The sequence below is a fragment of the Clupea harengus genome, chromosome 16, assembly GCF_900700415.2.
Source record: "Clupea harengus chromosome 16, Ch_v2.0.2, whole genome shotgun sequence".
Taxonomy (NCBI): Eukaryota; Metazoa; Chordata; class Actinopteri; order Clupeiformes; family Clupeidae; genus Clupea; species Clupea harengus.
In genome coordinates, this window is record NC_045167.1 from 3,993,487 (window position 1) to 4,001,402 (window position 7,916).

At 45.3% G+C, this 7,916-nt stretch overlaps 1 protein-coding gene across 1 annotated transcript in view; it reads right to left on the minus strand.

Moving 5' to 3' along the window:
• prickle1b (prickle homolog 1b) overlaps window positions 1-6,637 on the minus strand; it is a 40,188-nt gene extending 33,551 nt beyond the window's left edge. The window contains exon 1 of the mRNA XM_031583238.1: window positions 6,347-6,637. The gene's annotated coding sequence lies outside the window, so the exon portion shown is untranslated. The remainder of the gene's footprint in view (window positions 1-6,346) is intronic.
• Between the last annotated feature and the right edge of the window lie 1,279 nt (window positions 6,638-7,916).

The following is a 7,916-nucleotide window of genomic DNA, read 5'->3' on the forward strand; positions in this document are numbered from 1 at the left end:
GTCATGTGAGCAAAACAAACACGGTTCAGGAAATATTTACTTGTTTCCAGGTGCATGTTTCTACAACCGCCACTCCATTTCTTATGCAACCTGCACAACTTTATGTTGACATGTGCCAGTCTCAGATCACTGAACAAACTTATAAACTAGAAACCAGTTGGGATATATGCTGGCCTTTCAACGTACTGCATATCATTTATCTAATCTTCTGACCTCCAGACCTCCAGTGTTGTTCGACACTCCCAGGGAATGAAAGAGGGAAATAATATCACGCCGGACTCTAATCAAATCAGATCAAATCAGATCCGAAGGGTTTTTGTCCAGGAAGGGAACATGGATCTGCAACCTGTACTGATCACCCCTGGGCTCTCTGTATGTGTGTGTGTGAGTGTGTGTGTGTGTGTGTGTGTGTGTGTAACAAGCGTATTATTGAAAGGTAAGCTTTCAGTCCCATACCAGAAGTCAGGGCCTGAGGGGGATGCCACAGCAAGTATGCAGCACACACACTCACACACACACACACACACACACACACACACACTCACACACACACACACAGACACACACACTCACACACACACACACACACACACACACACTCACACACACACACACTCACACACACACACACACACACACACACACTCACACACACACACACACACACACACACACACACTCACACACACACACACACACTCACACACACAGACACACACACTCACACACACACACACACACACACTCACACACACACACTCACACACACACAGACACACACACTCACACACAGACAGACACACACACACACACACACACACTCACACACACACACACACACACACACACACACACTCACACACACACTCACACACACACACCCACACCCACACACACCCCCCCCCCACACACACACACTCAAATATTCACACACTGGACATAACAGACACTATGCATGCACAGTCACACATACACACATGCACAATGAAAAGACACAACCAAAACATACACACACACATTATTCACACATTAACACACACACACTCAAACTGAACAAGCTCAGACATGTTACATTTCACAGTCCAATGATTTTTTATTATGAAGCCTTCGCTGATGTAATTTCTCTTGAAAGTGAAGCATACTGACTGTTTTCTTTTCTTTTTTTTTTCTCTCTTTTTTTTGTGGAGGAGTGGAGTCTGTCAATTATGTAAACGCCATCAATGTCTATTTACAACCTCATTATTATAAGCACCAATTAAAGCATCGCTTGGCACGGCCACAGCCGCGTCTCAACAGAAGAAAGCAAGCAGATGGCGGGATGATTGTTTTCACCAAATTCTCTCGAAAGGCCCAAGCTTGTAAACAGACCACCTAACTGAAATATGAGATTACTGGGAACCAAATGCTGATGCCGGCAAACCAGCAATATGTGCTTAACCAAAGACTGTGTACAGGATGCAGGTTGTTTGGCAAATATACCAATATTATGCAAATCAGTCTCACTGAAGACATGCAAACACACATTTGTTAACCGCTATGTGCATCACCTAATTACTGCGGGTTGGACTTGTCTTAGACACGTAGGCAGGTCTTGGTGGGTTTGAGGAAGGCGCGAAAACTTACAGTGTGATTAGTTCCAGATATATTACCACAACGTTAACCACTACAGCATTTGAAAAATCAACTGTCCATCCTGACGGAAAAAAAAGGATTTAATCTTAACCTAATGTTTTTTCATTTTGTAATAGTACATTTTGTTTTGTGGATGATATACAACTATCTACAAAAAGTCAACACTCTTTTGCATTTAAAAAAAAAATTATGTTTTGATATAAATAAAAAAGATTTGATCATTATCTTCATTGTACATAACTAAATAGATCTTGCAGCACTGTGGATAGGTCTAGTGTGGAATGACAGATAAGCCCCATGTTTTATGCAGCAGAGGCCCTGCATGGACACTTTACCTCCCAGCTAGAAGGAGAGGGAGGGAACCAGGCAGAGTCCCAGACAGGAAGAGATCAGATAAGATAGCTCCCCTTTCCTCTAGGGACAGACCTCTCCTCTTCTCTCCTCTCCTGTTCTCTCCTCTCCTCTCCTGTTCTCTCCTCTCCTCCCCTTTCCTCTAGGGACAGACTTCTCCTCTCATATCCTCTCCTGTTCTCTCCTCTCCTCCCCTTTCCTCTAGGGACAGACTTCTCCTCTCATATCCTCTCCTGTTCTCTCCTCTCATATCCTCTCCCGTTCTCTCATCTCCTGTTCTCTCCTCCCATTTTCCTTATGGACAGACCTCCCCTCTCAACTCCTGTTCTCTCCTCTCCTCTCCTCTCCTATCCTGTTCTCTCCTCTCCTCTCTTGTCCTCTCCTCTCCTCTCCTCTCCTCTCCATTCCAAGAGTCTGTTCAGATGGCAGATCACCAGTGGATAGAGCATCATGCTTCTCCCAAGAGGGAGCTTGTTATTGTAATTAAGTTTATGGAGACAGGGTGTGTGTGTGTGTGTGTGTGAGAGAGAGAGAGAGAGAGAGAGAGAGAGAGAGGATGGGGAGAGCAAGGTAGAGTAGGAGAAAGAAAGAAGAGATACGGAGGGATAAACACCCTTGCCGCACCCTTGCATGGTTCTGAGGTTGGATGAGACTTGCTTTTCTTAGGCCTGAGTACGCCATGACTTCCACATGAGGGCAATTAACATGGGGCGGAGAAGAGAGAGACACACACACACACACTCACACATGGGGCGGAGAAGAGAGAGAGACACACACTCACTCACACATGCACGGACGGACACACACACATGGGGCGGAGAAGAGAGAGAGAGAGACACACACTCACTCACACATGCACAGACGCACACACATGCACACACAGAGATAAACACTGATGCGCACATAAAACTGTAATAGACCCACACCCCTAACCAACACCCTACATGCCAGCATCAAAGGGTGCAAACCGCTTGCTTGCTCTCCCATAAACACACACCCACATTATCAAACCCACACCCCTCATATCAGTGAGAAGCGCCCAAACTGCACGCGCACACACACACACACACACACACACACACACACACACACACACACACACACACTTTCATTCTCCAAACACACCAGGTGATAATTTATATATAGAAAGCCAGTGCATCCCCATTGAGCGTCTGCTGTGCCGGGTGGTCCGTGTTAGTCCCGTTGACCGTTATGATGTGCTTATCAGAACACCTTGCGTGGCCGCAGACAACTGCACGTCTGTCAGGGGTGTTTACCTTCCCTCTCTCCGTCTTTCAAGTGCTAATAACCGGGCTGGCTCGCTCGCTTGCATCCACCGTCTGTCTGCGAGCGTTAAATCATTGACTACCTTTAATCTTCGTCAGATAGCGCAATTAACGCGGCACCATATTAACATGTGCCTGCTTGCTACATGGTGTTTATTTATATATTTGATCTCTAACAGCTATGCTGTGCAGAACGATTCGGTTTGCATACCCTGTTATTCCGACAGCACACGGTAAAATCGCGTGCAGGGCATGCAGACTGGGTTACTTTCCGTGCTGCTCTTTAAGCAAGCAATTCGCCTCCTCTCTCTCTCTCCCTCTCTCTCTCTCTCTCTCTCCTCTCTCTCTCTCTCCTCTCTCTGTCCACAGACTTACCATAATGGGTGCCTTTGAGAGCCAAACAAGCCTTTTGGTGTTAGGGCTGGTGACCACTGACAGACCAGCAGAGCCACTCCAGTAAACCACACACACACACACACACACACACACACACACACACACACGCTCCCTGGCCCTGGCTGTGCTTGCTCTGCCTGCATTCTGTAAAGGAGCAATTACACACACACACACACACACACACACACACCAAAACACACAGGCACAACACTCACAGCTCTGCTGAAATGTCTATGTATAGACAGAGAGTATAGGCAGAGTCACCGGGAACTGGGCCAACTAAATGAGTGTGTGTGTGTTCAGTAAGTCTCTAAACTGAATCAAATAGCCTCACTATTACTAATATAATAATAATAATCATAATCATAATAAGAGATCGTGTGTGTGTGTGTGTGTGTGTGTGTGTGTGTGTGTGTGTGTATCGACGTCCTTTCCGCCGCCTGCGCTTCGCCTCTCGCGCTCCGCCCTGCGCCCCTCTCCTTGTTTGGCACGCTCCGGAGGCAGCGCGGATAAAAGGCTGCCAAAGTGTTTGAGGCCGGCCTGATTTACACAGGGCTACACGCCATCAGGTCCCCCAGCACAAACATGGCTAGGGGTACGCTCGCTGCCCCGCGGCACTAAATCAACTGTGGAATGTAAACGCGCGCACGCACACACACACACACACACACACACACACACACACACACACGTAGGTACACAAGGACAGGCGTTAAAGCCCACATCCTGCCTAGCTCAGTGATGGATGCGGACTCGGCACACATGCACAAGGTAAATTATTCGTCTGGGCGTCATATCCGACGCATACATTTCATAGCCTCTCGAACCCTCATGCTTCCAACAGCAACAGTGAATCACAAGCGTCTTTTGAAAGACAGCCCCTCTCTTGAACTAATTATCTAGTCAAGAGGAAAACCTACGGGGTGGAAATATGGTGAGTGAAAATTAACACAGTGCTTACACAGCCTCGCAGAAGGAAAATAAATGGGTTGCCAATTAATTTATGTGATTTTAAGACTGAGCGCACAGCGTGATTTGTTGACGAGTCCATGCCAAAAGTCTTTAAACAATCCAAGGGACAGAACCTTTACATTTTCTAGTCAGCGTGACGTATGTATCAAAGTTATGTCCAAGTATGGAGAACCAAAGCAACCAAATTGCACAACACCATTACTGAAAGGTTTCCCAAAAAAACCAGCACGTCGTCTTCGCGTTGGTCTTGCACTCATGTGGGCCACTGCAGAGTGAACGAGTCATGCGTCGCATTCCAATCGCCTAACGTAGAGCCGAACGTGTGGTCTTAATGGCTCATTTATTAACCCGGTCTTTACGTGCAACTTAGATTCGTATGAGCCCAACCTGGCAACCCGCCGGTTGTTTCATTACGCAGACACACTTGGTCACCTGGCACCCCACCGGGTTTGTTTACTCTGGTTTGTCATTGACTACCTCCAAGGGGGGTATTGGTAAAAGTCAGTCTCACATGATGACATGGAAACAGCGGAATTTGTCTTTACGCATTTCTTAAGGACAATCAGATTCATCTGCATGGTCTAATTAAGACATATAGTAACGCTCGCTCACATCTCGATTGCTGACAGTGCAAATCAGAGCGGAGCCCATATGGTCAAGGTATCCGTCATTCGCAGTGCTGAAATTACCACATAGCTTTCCAACCACTAGGTGACACCACGAGTCTGATCACGAGTCTGAACGGGCCGCTCTGTTAGCAAACGGGATAAACGAAATCAGTTGACACACCAAAGCCCTTTCACTTTAGATGGCAGTCAGAATGACTGCTTTTTGGACTTGTTAAAAAGTGACACTGGTGTAATAACAACATTAAAACTCGTCAGGACTGAAAAGCGCAGTGACAAAAGACGAGGGGGTGCCTGGAAGTCCATAAAAAGCCATCCGCCTTTCAACAGGAGACGCCAGGCAGGAGCCGTGTGTTAGCGGAGCGAGTGAGAGTGAGTGGCTGTAATGTCAGCCGCCACCTGAGTGACAAGCGACAGCTGAGTCTACACATCTGGAGACTCGGGGGGCTCCACACCGCGTTAAGCCAAATGCAAAACTAAGTCAAAGCATGGGGTTTTTTAAACGCATCGCTGTTGGGTCTAAAATCTCACTGAAACGGCCATCTGTGACTGCCAATGTCGGCTATATATTGCTTATTTGCTGTCTGACAAACACGGACTCTGGCATCGCCAAGTACAGAAAGTGTTCGACAAAACGTTTCTCCTGTTTGTGAAGATATTCAAGCCGAAGGCAAGCTTAATTAAGACCGTCATACATTAATTTGCATAAATTAACACTAACACATTTTTTTCTCTCTCGCTTTCCTTCAGTTGTGTGTGCCAAGTTGCACCTCTTTCTCATTCGCCGTGTATAGGACTTTCCCCCTATGAAAGTCTGGTTTTGAGAAGATCACCTAGTGTGAAAAACTTTGAACTATGTATGATAGGCAACACTATAGTTTATTTTAGTGTCAGAGAGAATGTGTTTAAAGACGGGAGTTTCTATGCAGCTTCTATTCAGGATTATCAAAACACAAACCACAACAGGACATCGTTAACAGAAACGCCACAAAACAATACCATTGTTTCTTACACCTACCAACCCTATATGTGAACACATTGCAACCTTCGCTGAACAGACACACGAGTACACAATATTCTTACCTTAAAAGATGAGAAGCGTTTTCCCAAAGGGTCCTTGATATAGATATTCCTTTAACTGTGAGAAATAATCACGATTGGTGACATTTGCATTACTTCGGGTGTCAATCGTGCAACCAAATATTTGAACTGGATTTTAAAAAGCGCACTTTTCGGAATCCGACAAAGTAGATTAAATAGCTGGGTCTTAGAGCATAGTGTTCGGATCGGGGCAGAGCAGGAGTCCCACAGTAAAGCCAGTTGCGGCAGAATAAACAGTCTGCGTTTGGCCCTCTGGTTAAAGAGCTCGGCGTTCACGGGCGCTGAAATGACATTAACGATCCTCTCTGCCTATTGGTTTAAACAACCAACCCCCACCAATCCCTCGACAGACCGACATTCTTGGTAGCGAGGAAAACACGGTGGGTTTCTCCCGCCCGTTTCAGCAAAAGAAATTAAATGGACGAGTTATTAGATGCGCAAAAGCGTTATGCTGTTTGGCTCAAATGTCAAACTATTAAAATGTATATATTTTTGCTGCACAAGTGTCTCAAGTCTTTTGCTGCATAATCTTTGATATTTCTATATACCTATCTCGAAGATCTGAACATAATTGATTAGGCACGTATTTATCTGTATGGCGGTATTTACAATTTTTGACGGAGAAAATGATTTAAAACCTAACTTTATTAGTATAGTATGTCATAAATCATACAATTAAGATAAAGGGGGTTTCAAATTAGTTAGGGTCATGGTCCAAAGTTCACCATTGTAGAGAGTTGTCTGATTTCTTTCATTCTTGTGGGGGGGGGGGGGTTACTCCTTTCTGACTAAAACATATTTTTCTGAACATTCCTGTATTTTGTCTGTGAATATCATATGTTAAAGGTACAGGCATGCGCAAATGAAAACTGAAATACAGTATAGCCCTGTTTCCAGATATGACCCAACATAAATATGATAACCACACTAGGTAGCTTCAAAATGTATTTTTGTAGTTTTTATTTTATGCGGAAGTATCTTACTTTAGAGTTGGATGAGCATTTGCACCAAATGCTGTGACTGCTGGGAGGATTAACATTAACAGACATGAACATTTAGTGATATTTCTGACTGATTAACATTAATAGACATGAACATTTAGTGATATTTCTGACTGATTAACATTAATAGACATGAACATTAAGTGATATTTCTGACTGATTAACATTAATTCGACATGAACATTTAGTGATATTTCTGACTGATGAGGATAAAAGTGCCTTACTGGCCCCCGCCACAGGTCTGTCTAACTGACAGTGGGGTTCTTTTGGGACCGGACTTGGCGCCGGGAAATGTGTGTTTCTGGAAGCGGAGCGGAGCTTAATCCTCAGGCAGGTCGGGGTCTCTGACCCGATTCCCTGGGACCGCTTGATCCAGCGCCAGCCGTCCTCAGGGACGTTGCCATTCAGACACATTGTACAGCCTCTTTCATTTGCACAAAAAGCCCCACTCTCTTCATTCTCTCTCTCTCTCTCCCTCTCTCTTCTCCCTCTACCCTCTCTCATTCTCTCTCTCTCTCTCCTCTCTCTCTTCCCTCTTACCCTCTCTCATT